Source organism: Psammomys obesus, unplaced genomic scaffold (genome assembly GCF_907164565.1).
Source record: "Psammomys obesus unplaced genomic scaffold, mPsaObe1.curated_primary_1811, whole genome shotgun sequence".
NCBI classification, from domain to species: Eukaryota; Metazoa; Chordata; class Mammalia; order Rodentia; family Muridae; genus Psammomys; species Psammomys obesus.
This window is the reverse complement of record NW_026594083.1, coordinates 7,218,531-7,229,713: the sequence shown is the minus strand read 5'-3', so window position 1 is coordinate 7,229,713 and position 11,183 is coordinate 7,218,531. Positions and strand designations below refer to the sequence as shown.

Genomic DNA, 11,183 nt, shown 5'->3' with positions numbered 1-11,183 from the left:
CATGGAGCTGTCACTGTAAGTCATTATTCAATTTCACAAATATAAACTGTAGATGGCACATGATCCTGGGTAGCATTGGGACTGCTATGAGCATAAGGAAATGCTTGTGATCACTTTAGAAGAAAGGTCCTAAAAAATTCAAAATATCATTTGATCTAGGCAAGGCAGGTAGCTTTATTAATAGTTTCTCCTTTGTAAACTGATCTTTTATTTTTTATTTCCTCATAAATATATACAAAAATTATTCTTGAAATGATGTTTGCATGTGTTTAAATGAAAATTCTGTTGTCTCTTTTATATATAGTTAACTACGCCCAGTGATCATACACGACAAACCCAAAGCAACTGTCACATGCCATGAGAGTATTTGATGACCATGGAGAAGTTATCATCAATATAAAAAATGACAAAAAAAAAGACAAATGAGGGATTTTTGGACATAAATGAGGTTGAGATAAACTTCAAATTCCAGAGCAGAACGGTTCCTAGAAGTGTGCATACGTCAAGCCATCTGTTCACTCTCAGAGGACAGTGTATTGTTTTGTGTACCTGCTTTCGTGTTTGCAGCCTAGCCTTGAACTACCCATGAGGATGACCCTGAAATCTTGATCCTGGCGCTTCTGCCTCCTGGTTAGAGACAAGCGCCATCTTGCTCAGTTTAATTTTCTCCTGGGTATTGAACCCAAAGATTCAAGGGCTCTCAGCTAACTCCGCCAACAATGATAATTCCATGAGCCTTGTCACTGCTTTTTCTTGAGTTTTCTACATAAACTGTTTCTCTAGATAAATGTTTAACTAAGTCTAAGACGGTAAATAAAATAAGTGAGCAGCATAGTAAGTGACAGCTCTTGAAAATGTAAGGCTCATCCTGAGCATTTAGGTATGTATCATTTAAACTTAAGCTATCACGAGAGTAGATCATATTAAACTTCCCTTCTAGTTCCAGACAAAAGTCTACATGCTCATCTGACATACAAGTGTGCCGACCTGGGTCAAATGTTCAGATCCTATGGTAGAAGGAGAGAACCCACTTCTGAGCATTTTCTTCTGACCTCCACAGGCACACCATGATACATATGTACTTACACAAATGGGAGGGGAGGGAAGGAGGAAGGGAGAAAGACATAACAAAATAAAGCATCCTTGTATTCTTTCTCACTTGCCCTCAATGCTGTTTTCATTCTGCGAGAACCTTTTCATCACAATCAAACTTTCAGTTTTATATCTAACTCAATGCGCACACCAACAGAAGAGTCTAAAATATGTCTGGATTTCTCTCTCTGGCTTGAGTATTCCACACCCGGATGTTTGATATTTATGTCATGGGTTACAAAAGTAAACCTCTGGTAAGGTATTACAAAACAGAACTTCCTCTAACTTCAGACACCAAACTTACACTTTCCTTTGATATTTACAGTGATATTTACTTTTATACTTACAGTGAGAATTGTGTACATTACTAATGAATGGATTTGGTCTACTGAGGGAGAAAAATCAATATATTGGTAATTAACTCCTCACATTTGTCCAGAAACGTCCACACAGAATTTATCCACAGTCTAGAAAAAGTTCTTGATGTGTTCTTAAACAACAGGACAATGGGTCAGTGCACACCTTGCCCATAATGTCAGCAAATCCCTTTAGTGCAAATATTTGTAACCCAAAATTTTGAAGAGGATCTTTGCCTAAGATTAAGAAAAGTCAGAATTTTAAGAGTGATATTTTCTTTGGCATTAAGGATTCCAATTGAGCAGCACTTGAAAAGGATTAGTCATTTAGTAAATGGATTGACAAAACTGAAATAAGCCCACCAAAATTCAATCTAAGTGGAAATTAAAAAGAATCCTTAAAAAGATGGTTAACACTTCCCTGCTTATTAAAAAGGAAAAGAAGTTTAAATGCATACTTTAACCTCAAGCACATCTGTTAAGTTGGTACTGGGTCTAAGATTGGAAAGCTGCACTTCAGCCATTATCAGACAATTTTAATGAGTAATGTGTGATGTAGTCACTCCTACATTCAACCAAAAATTTTATTCAGCACTTAAGGAGCCTGCATGTTTGTCCTTTTCTAAAAGCCATGAATTTCGTGGACGCATGGGCACCGCGAAGAAAGCCATTGTTCTCAATGTGGCTTTCAGCACAGCCTTAGAGGAAACCAGAAAATCTATGTGGTGGCTTCTGAATTACAGCCTAAAAAGACAGTCGCTATATATTTTCACGTTCTCGTCCCTGCCTCCTACTCATTGCTATTTGCAATGCAGACAAAATGAGTGCCACATCTTAGAGGTGGCAGAGGGAAAACTAGAGGCACCATTTATGTCTGAGAACTTTATGGACCAGGCCTCCCACACCCAGAAAATGCAGGAAAGAAAAATTAAAATCCTATCTTTCTGAGTCCCTGTTATTTGGTATTTTATATTAAATGTGGTGAAGCCTAATCCCAACGGTACAAAAAGCAAATTTTAAGGTATTAAATAAGTGCTAAAGTAAATGCAAATGAGAAAGATAATTCTTATTGACAATCTGTTTAAAACTGAGCAATGTAAAAAGTGCCAGTATAGCTTATGAATTTTACCACTTGGGTATTTGTTTTTTCGTTTTGTTTGTTGGTGTGTGTGTGTGTGTGTGTGAGAGAGTTTTCCTGGTGTATGTATTTGTTAGTGTGGGTGCATGCACATGTGTGTGAGAGTACACACGTTTGGATGTACATATTATGGAAGACAGAGGTTGACATCGGGTGTCTTTTCTTGACTGCCCGCCACCTTTGTTTCTGAGCTAGGGTCTCTCCGTAAACCTGAAGTTCATTGATTCACTTAAGCTAACTGGCCAATGAGCTTCAGGGATCCGCCTATCTGTGCCTGTATCTGCCTATCTCATCCTTGTGATAATAAGTGTGAGCCTTTATACTCAGCCTTTTACATCAGGCCTGGAGATCTGAACTCGGCAGCTCACGCTTGTACGACACACACTTGACACACACTCAGTCATCTCCCCAGTCCACAATTTAAGTGCAAATCAGCTCCCTTCCTCTTGGGGATAACCACTGCCTTCCTCTGGGGAGTCTTCTGCTGTCAAGAGGTCAAAGTTGACCCCACTTTCCAGCCTGGATAGTTAAGTAGTAGCCCTCGTAACTGACCCAGGCGTCAGCTCACGAACTGAGACTCTGACGGCTGCAATCAGCGTCACTCTAACGTGTTGCATGGTAGAGTGCAATTCAGAGCTTCTTTAGCAAACATCTGTTATGCCTCTGTCATTCATCTGGCCCCACCTAGCTTTACTCTGAGGAGGGACACTTGACTGTTCTAAATCTCTTATCTCCTTCCCATCAGCAAATAACCTTGGGGAAGTATTTCTCAAGAGGTGACAGCACACAAGACCTCAAGCTAACCCACAGAAACACATTTCTAATGTGTCCATTAATAACATCTCATTGGGATGAAATAATACATTCAAACCAGAACAGTGAACTTTAAGACTATAAGGACTAGAGAGGGGATAAAGAGGAAGAAATCAAATGGAATTTATTTTGCAGATATTGGGGGTTTCCATGGTGTTTAAAGACATGGAACCAGAAAGCTCTACATCTGGGGATGCAGCTTCCTACAGGAGAAAAAGAGATAGCATACCAAGGCAAGCAAGAAGGTTGTCTTACACAGGGTTACTATTGCTGTGATGAACACCATGACAGAAAGCAAGCTGTCCATGAAAGGGTTTATGTAGCTTACACTTCTACATCACTGTTCACCATCAAAAGAAGTCAGGGCAGGAACTCAAATTGGACAAGAACCTGGATGCAGGTGCTGATGTAGAGGCCTTGCGGATTGGTGCTGTCTCACTCCTCGTGGCTTTCTCAGCTTGTTTTCTTATAGAATCCGGGACCACCAGCACAGGGGTGATGCCACCCACCAATTCCTGATCAGGAAAATGCTCTACAGGCTTGCTAACATCCTGTATCGAGGCATGTTCTCAATCAAGGTTCCTTTCTCTCAGAAGACTCATTCTTCTATAGAGTTCATATAAAACTAGCCAGAATAGATGTCCATTTATGGATGGACACATTGAATATATTGAGTTCTTGACTTTAAAATCAGGAGGCTCTTAGAAAAAAAAAAAAAACAAAAGTACAATAGTGAAGATGAGGGGAATATGAAAGCAAGAACATGAAAGAAATATCAGCATGTTAGCAGGAAGAATTCATGTAGGTTAGACTTTACTAATGAGTGGGAATAATTTTTTACTGTCACACATATATAAGAATTTTCAGGAAAGAAAGTTATGTCCTCTCCAGTAGGCATTGTTGGATTATTTACACATCTCTTTTTCTTGCTTTTTGACACAGAAGCCAGGAAAAAGTAACAACAACAAACAAGAGCTATTTTTCTCAAACCTGTTACCAGTAAAGATTTTATATATAAATAAAAATCTGCTGTGGTCTCTTAGGAAATGTCTTGCTTCCTGGCTGAAGTGAAAGATGTGGCTTACCCTCAGACCTTTCCCACACCTTTCATTTCTATTTTCTTTCCCTGAGGGAAATATGGTGCCCAAATGGAGAAGAAAGGAAGGAAAGTGGAGCATACGGTGTTGACAACAATGACACGGTGGGTGGCTGGCTCTGCTGATCCTGTTCAGAGATACACACAAGCCCTTACTTGACTCAGCTACTGTTAACTTGGATTTTCAATCCTTGTATATCAAATGATTCGTAGCTTTTCTAAACCCAAATTCAAAATAATGTCTATTTTAGATCAAACCTACTTATAGAAGTAATCTTTGTTTATAATACAGTTTCTAATAATTCATTGAGTCACTAATTTGAGGGGTTTACTAAGTTTATTAGCTTTGTGTGTGTGTGTGTGTGTGTGTGTGTGTGTATGAGAGAGAGAAAAAGAGAAAGAGAGAGAAAACACATGTGTATGCCACAGTGTTCTGTGGAAGTCAAAGGACAACTTTGATTCTTGCTTTCCACCCTCTTGTTTACTCTCACTGCGTACAGTAAAAGAGCTGATTCATGAGCTTCCAGGAATTCTCCTGTGTCTCCCTACCATCTTGCCATAGAATGATTATAGACACGTGTTACCAAGTCTGGCTTTTATGTGGGTTCCAAAGAATTCAAACACACTTGAACAGCAAGGTCTTTACCCACAGAGCTATCTTCCCAGCCCGAATTACTAGTTCTGAAAGAACTGTATGTACAGATAACCATTCAAGTCCCTCAGTGTCTGCCTCTTTGATTATGGAGAACTGAAGAACAGCCCTTCTGGGGGGAATTGCTGTCCTCCTCCCTCAATTGGCAGGAAGGGAGGGGAAACTGTAGTTTCTCAGTGATTTCTATAGTTCCCTTCCTCAGAATGGAAGATTACCACCAGCCCAGGTATTCTTAATCAATTTTTATTGCTTAAAACAGAAAATAACTATTTAGCAAATAAATGAGATTTTTATCAAAAGCAATAAACTGCGAATGCACTTGAAACTGTTTAACTGCTAAACAGATTAAAGTATTCCTGATAGGAGAAAGGCACATGGCCTTGAATTTCTAGAGGAGGACGCCATCTGCATTTGTCTCAGAAAACTCTTTGAAGAATACACTGAGAAACTCGATGAAAGATCTGCAGACATAACAACCAAGGATTCCAGCCAGGATGAAATAAGGGGTACCAGAATAGCTCATAAAAGAAAGCTGGCCACAGTATACAAAATACCTATTTTTAAATGCTGGAACGTGGATCATACAGCATGTAGTTTTTAATAGAAAAGAAGGCAAATGGGATGAGGCCCACAATGCCCCTGGTGGTATGCCGAGAGGTATTTTCAGACTGCATGAGGAAAGGCCAAGCTGCAATGAGGAGAAAAAGATTGAGTTTGGAGATGATGCCGTGGCTGGAATTTGTAATACACAGTGTTAGAAAGGGAGACCGAGACATGGAAACTGTTCCAAAATTTTCTGTAAGTCTTTGGCTGAAAATGAAGCTAAGTATGTGTAGGATGAGACCCCCAAGAGGCTTAGGAAAAATTATCCAACAGAGAAAGAACAACTACTGGGGACTATAAGTTGAACATTCTCTAGAATTCAGAGGAATGTGAGTTGTTTGAGTTTTATCAACTAGCATGCAGAATCTTTCTTGAACATTTGTGACATATAACAGAGTCCAGAAATGGGCTTTATTTTTAAAGAATAGAACAATGAACAACTATATGCATTGTACAAACTGAACTTAAAAACACGTTTGGAGAGAATCAATTTGAATATCACTAAAATAGTCTTTCAAAACAAAGTCCAGACTCCTCTAAGATGTCATATATCCTGTGTATCAATTTCAGAACTCTGCCATAACAAATTAAGGTACATTTAATGGCCTAAGGCCATTATTATTTCATGGATGGGTAAGAGTGGTAGTTTGAATAAAAATGTCCCCCACAGGCTTATAGATTTGAATGCTACCACAGGGAATGATACTATGTGAAATGATTAGGAGCTGTGACCTTGTTGGAGGAAGTGTGTAACTGGAAGTGGGCTTTGAGGTTTTCAAAAGCCCAAGCCAGACCCATTGGTCCTCTCTTCCTGCAGCGTGCAGATCCAGATGTAGAACTCTTAGCTACTGCTCTGGTGTCTGCATGCCACCGTGTTCCTTCCATGTTAATAATGGACTAAGCCTTGAAAACTGTAAGCAAACCCCAAATAAGTGATTCCTTTTATAAGAGTTGTGGTTATACAGCAACAGCAATAGAATATTCAGAAAGACAGTAGGTCAGAATTCCAGTACAGTGTGTCAGTTGAATGCTTTGTTTAAAGATTACTAAGGCTAAAATTGGGATTTCAGTGGAATGCTGGAATGAGTTTCCCAAGTTTTTCAGGTTGTTGGCTGACTGTAGTTCCTCACAGACAAGGATTGAGATGCATTTTCTGCTGTTTCCTGGGGATAGTGACTTACATCTCTGGGATTCCCCAGCTATTTTGGCTTGATCTTCTGACACATCTTTTTATCATCCTGAATGAGGTAACCCAGACCCAAAAAGACATGCATTGTATGTACTCATTTATAAGTGGATATTAGCCATAAAGTACAGAATAACAATTCTATAATCCACACACCCAAAGAAGCCAAGGAGGGCCCAAGGGAGGATGCTTGACTCTCACCCAGAAGAGTAACTAAAATATACATCTGAAGTAGAAGGAGAGAGGGAAAACGGTGGGAGAGGGGGTAGGGAGGATGTCAGGGGTGAGAATCAAGTATGGGGAGAGTGGGGGTGGTGTTGGGGAGGAGCACCAGGAGAGAGAACCAAATCGGTGGGGGCCATCTCTGGAGCAGAGAAGGCTCCGGAGAGTCTATGAAGGTGACCCTAGCTGAGACTCCTAGCAGAGGAGGATATGGAGCCTGAATTCGACACCTCCTATAACCAGGTGGGACTTCCAGTGGAGGGAGGGGGACACCAACCAACCTATAAAACCTTCAAACCAAAATTTGTCTTGCCTACAAGAAGTGTAGAGGTAAAGATGGAAAAGAGATTGAGGGAATGGCCAACAATGACTGGCACAACTTGAGACCCACCTCATGAGAGAGAACCAACCTGTCACTATTAATGATGCTTTGCTATGCGCGCAGACAGAAGACTAGCATAACTGTCTTCTTAGACGCTTCATCCAGCAGCTGATGGAAACAGATGCAGAGACCCACGGCCCAACAATAGGCCCAGCTTGGGAGTATTGTGGAAGAGTGAGAAGAAGGCTAGAGTGAGCCAGAGGGGTCAAGGACTTCACAAGAAGACCTACAGAGTAAACTAACCTGGGCTCATGGGGGTTCACAGAGACTAAACTGCCAACCAAAGATCATGCAGGGGCTGGACCTAGGCCAACTACACATATGTAGCAGATGTGCAGCGTGGTCATCATGTGGATCCCCTAACAATGGGGGTAGGGGCTGTCTCTGACTTTGTTGCCTGCCACTGGATCCCTTTCCCCTAGCTGGGCTGCCTTGTCAGGCCTCAGTGGGAGAAGATGCACTTAGTCCTGCTGTGACTTTATATGCCAAGGCAGGTTGATACCCCTTGGGGGTCCTCCCCTTCTCTGAGAGAGGGAAATTGGTGATGGTGGGACTGGGAGAAGATGAGAACTGAGATCAGGCTGTAAAGTGATTAAATAAATAAATAAATGAAGAAAAAGATTTTTGCTTTTAATAGTTTATATTAGATTCACTTATTATCATGTACCTAAGACTCCAAATACTCTCAAATACTTAAAATGTGACTGAAATCTTGGTCCATTTTCTTATGCATTACTAACTCTCCTGTTCTTCACTCCTTTGACTCAGACTGACCTGGCATCATTGCTCTTCACCTATAACACTTCCTCTGTCTTTTCTTGCACTGTGCTAGCAACTTCTTTCAACTTCTCTTTGTCTGAAGATGTCATTATTTTCAAAGATAGACTGTGTAAACACAGACTTTTAGGAGTCCAGCTCTGTTTCCAAACCTCTGAAGGCCTTTCCCCATGGTTTTCAGGTTTGTGTGATTTCTAAAAAGACTCTGTAGCCTCTCTCAACTCCTTAAGGCTGTTCCCTTTCTTCAGACTACTTTAGGGATTTTTGTCTTTTCCTTGTTCTTGTGCATTTCATTATGTGTTGGTTAGGATTCTTTTGTCTAGCTTCAGGTGTGTTGAGATTCTTGGATATGCTTGATATTTTTTATCAAGTCTAGAAGTTTCTTTGCCCCAGGACTGCAGTTGTTTGCTAGGTTGGATGCTTCCACGGCTGAAATCACTAAGGTTCTGTGTTTTGCTCTTCCTCGTTTTCTCTCTTGTGCTTCTTTTCTTTCTGAGCATAGACCTTGTCTTCTGCAGAGTCTAATCTGTTTTTAAACCCACTCAGTAATGATTTTGTTTCAGAGATGTTCTTTGCAACAGAAACCCTCCTTTCATTTTCAAACAAAAATTATTGTATTTGTGTTTGTTTGTTTGTTTGTTTTTATCATTGTAAGAAAAGCATCATCCGACAGAAACAACCTAGAGTAGCAAAGGGCCATTTGGTCTCCTGACTTCAGGAAGAGTTCAGTTCATCTCATGGCAGGGAAGGCATGGGGAGATGGTATACCCCTAAGTGGCAGAGAGTATTTACATACTGGTAGGGTAGGAAGCAGAGGGCAGCCAGCAGTAGAGACCAGGCTAATATTTTCAAAGGTATTCTTCCAGTAATCCATTCCTATTAGTTGGGTTCAACCTCCAGAAGTTTCCATGGTACCTTAAACAGTCTGACCCATAAAGGAAGAGCACTCGAGCCTTCAGATCATGGTTATGGCAAACACACCTTAGATGTAAGCCATCACAGATATCAACTCATTGAGCATATGTTAACAATTCTCAGTGTATAAAGCGGCATCAGCACTGAGGAAAGCTGTTTGCTGGGTTACTATTTTTAAAAAATGAAATACATACCAGAATGGCGATGTGGTTTGCTGGCGTGGTACTTATGTAACTCATCTGAACTTGATTCTCACATTCACACATACTCTGACAAAAAATATGTTCACCATATCATCTAACAATTCCACCCAGTTATTTACCCAAGAGAATAGGTAGATAAGGTCTTGAAAACTTACGAACCAAGGTGATGTTTTTTGTTTTTGTTTTTTTTTTTAAGATTCATTTATTATTTATACAACCTTCTGCCTGCATGTGTGCCTGTAAACCAGAGAGGGCACCAGATCTCATTACAGATGGTTGTGAGCCACCATGTGGTTGCTGGGAATTGAACTCAGGACCTTTGAAAGAACAGCCTGTGTTCTTAACCTCTGAGCCACCTCTCCAGCCCGCTTTATGTAACACACCAATGCCTCAAAAAAGTAGTTGGTGCCCGTGTTAATTAAGTGAAGTAGATGAATCAGTAATACTGACTTCATGTGACACTATAACAAATGCAGAATTTCTGGTACTATCCTGAATTCCTTAAATCAGTACCTACATCTGAACAAGACCCCCAATACGTGGAGCTCTAGGGTGTGGGTAAAGGGCTTCCCATGTGTGAGGACCTGCGTTCAGATGCCCAGATTCCAGGCAAAGACATGGCAGTCTGTAATACCAGTGTTGTACCACAGCGTGGGATCTGAAGACAGAGTGGTCACCAGAAACCCCCAGGGCAGCTAGCCGGGACCACACAGCTATGAACAGCAAAGACACCAAGAAAAACAAGGACAGACATCTGAACTTGTCCTCTGACCTCCGCACACATGGCACGGAGTACACGCGCCCCACACTTGCACAGATCATACACAGCACACACACAAACGTGCACAGACACGCATACATTTTTTTAAAAAAATACTTTTATTGAATAGATGAGTAGAATCCAGTTGCAAGATGCTTTAGCAGTCAGCACGCCTCAAGTTTGAGTGTGCATAGGCATCTGGGACTTTAAAATATTTTATTATTATTAATATGGGAGGATACGTGTCATGGTGAGTGAAGGTGGGTTCACGGGTCAGCTTCGTGGAGTCGGTTCTCGCCTTCCACGAGGAATGGAACTCAAGCTCCCAGACTTGCCATAACAAACACACTTTACCGGCTGAGGCACCTCAAGGCCACAGACCTGAGGGTCTGGGTCAGGGGAAGGTACTGATTTAGGGAATTTGGGACAGCACCAGAGAGTGTGCGTTTGTGACACTGCCACATGGGGTCAGCGTCAGAGTCCTCTAGCACATGGGCACAGATGGCTTTTCTCAGGGGTTAGTCACTACTAAGCTGGAAGATGAGGGCCGAGTTTCCTGTTGCTCTTCTGTGGGCTGTTGAGAAAGACAACTATAGAAAACGTAACCGAAAGTATCACGTAGACCTGTGGCCTAGGCAAGGCTTAAGGAGTCAAGACGATGATGCAAGTAAACTTATACACTAATTGAGAGAAAAAGTTTAAGAAAGGGGTGGGCACAAAACAAAAGGCGGGGCCTCGGGAAAGTCCTCCGCAGACGCTCACGGGATGTACGACAGTGTGGGGAGCAGCGCCTCATCAGGACATAGCTGAAGGGAAAGAAGCTGTTGCCAGGGTTACACCTAAGCAGAGATACCTGGCTCGCCAACTTTTCTCCCTTTCTGTAAGTCAACCATCCTGAGACTGGAGTTCAGGACAGTTCAGGCTCCTGGGCCCCTAGCCATCCTCTCCCCAAGCGCGTGTGTGCCTTTCTCCCCTCTCCCGGCACCCA

The 11,183-nt window shown here is 41.5% G+C and overlaps 1 protein-coding gene across 1 annotated transcript in view; it reads left to right on the top strand.

The window, feature by feature from the left end:
• The first annotated feature begins 10,948 nt into the window (after positions 1-10,948).
• Positions 10,949-11,183, top strand: part of CUNH21orf91 (chromosome unknown C21orf91 homolog) — a 32,414-nt gene continuing 32,179 nt past the window's right edge. Inside the window, exon 1 of the mRNA XM_055617850.1 lies at positions 10,949-11,075. The gene's annotated coding sequence lies outside the window, so the exon portion shown is untranslated. The remainder of the gene's footprint in view (positions 11,076-11,183) is intronic.